At 33.4% G+C, this 1,216-nt stretch overlaps 1 protein-coding gene across 1 annotated transcript in view; it reads left to right on the forward strand.

Moving 5' to 3' along the window:
• Positions 1 to 982: 982 nt before the first annotated feature.
• The window catches only part of LOC104773900 (nardilysin-like), a 3,467-nt gene continuing 3,233 nt past the window's right edge, over positions 983 to 1,216 (forward strand). Inside the window, exon 1 of the mRNA XM_010498571.1 lies at positions 983 to 1,119. The gene's annotated coding sequence lies outside the window, so the exon portion shown is untranslated. The remainder of the gene's footprint in view (positions 1,120 to 1,216) is intronic.

Genomic DNA, 1,216 nt, shown 5'->3' on the forward strand with positions numbered 1-1,216 from the left:
AACAAGCCCACATTTTGGTAGCATAGAGTTTGATCATTATAAATTGTAAAGCTATATTTGATATTAAAAAATATATATATATATATATATATATATTAAACAAAGGGAAGACCTTCTCATAAAGAAAGTGTTTTTATTATAGGAGACCACATTTTTTAACTTGCGTTTGGTGGAAAATCTTACTGGCTGATTTGAAATCTCTGTTGAGACTATATCCTGTTATCTCAGGGGTGTCAATGAGAATTGACAGATTTCTCAGGCATACGGCTGAAAGTTGCTGTGCAGACTATCAATAGACACCTACCTACTTTTAAGAATCCAGTAATCATTAAATTCCAAGAAACCTCGGTTCTCGCAGGCATTCTCTCAAATACCGAGATGGCTGGCTAATTCTTATTCCACATTCACAGCTCTAGTCCGGAAACAAACCGAGTGCCATCAAACTTGTCGGTTTCACTGCTTCTATCAAATTTTAGCCACAGAAATTTCAAAGGCTTGAAATTAAAGAAAGTGACGTATACGTGGGAGAGGTGGTGGAACATATTATATTTTTAACTACAAACAGTTATCCATATTTTTAGTTAACATATTATATGTTTATTAAAATGTGTTCTTATTCCATTATATTTGTATGAATATTTCATACACTTATAATCACTTTGTTACACTTATTACATAGCAAAACCCATTACAATTTTGTTTGTAATTTGGATCCAATTTTTTTAGTTGTGCGTAATTAGGCCCATTATTATTATTGTTTTGTTTGGGTCGATTCGGTTCAAATTAACCGAAATAGAAAAGAATTTTTGCTATTTTCGTACCAACTTTAAAATACTCCATTAACCGAACCGAAATAGCCGCCGAACCGAACTTTTATTCGGTTCAATTCGGCAGAATTTTTGATAACCGAATAACTGAATAGCCGAATAAACCACCAAATAAGCCGAATGCCCATGGCGGCTAGTACCTGGTACAGCTGGAACCGAAATGAAATAATATTAAAAAAGAGGAGCTTCCTCCCCAAGTTCTCACTTCCTCCTCTTCAAGCTTTCAGAATCGAGCTAGTCAGAATCGATTGAGAGAACTGAGAACCATGGTTCTCTTCTTTCTTTAAGAAAGGTAAGTTCTCACATTTGTTTATGAAAAATTCCTAATTTTGTTTCCGATAGCGTCTCGCTTTTATTTAAGATTTTTTTTTTTTTTTTTTTTTTTTTTT

Source organism: Camelina sativa, unplaced genomic scaffold (genome assembly GCF_000633955.1).
Source record: "Camelina sativa cultivar DH55 unplaced genomic scaffold, Cs unpScaffold00734, whole genome shotgun sequence".
Lineage (NCBI taxonomy): Eukaryota > Viridiplantae > Streptophyta > Magnoliopsida > Brassicales > Brassicaceae > Camelina > Camelina sativa.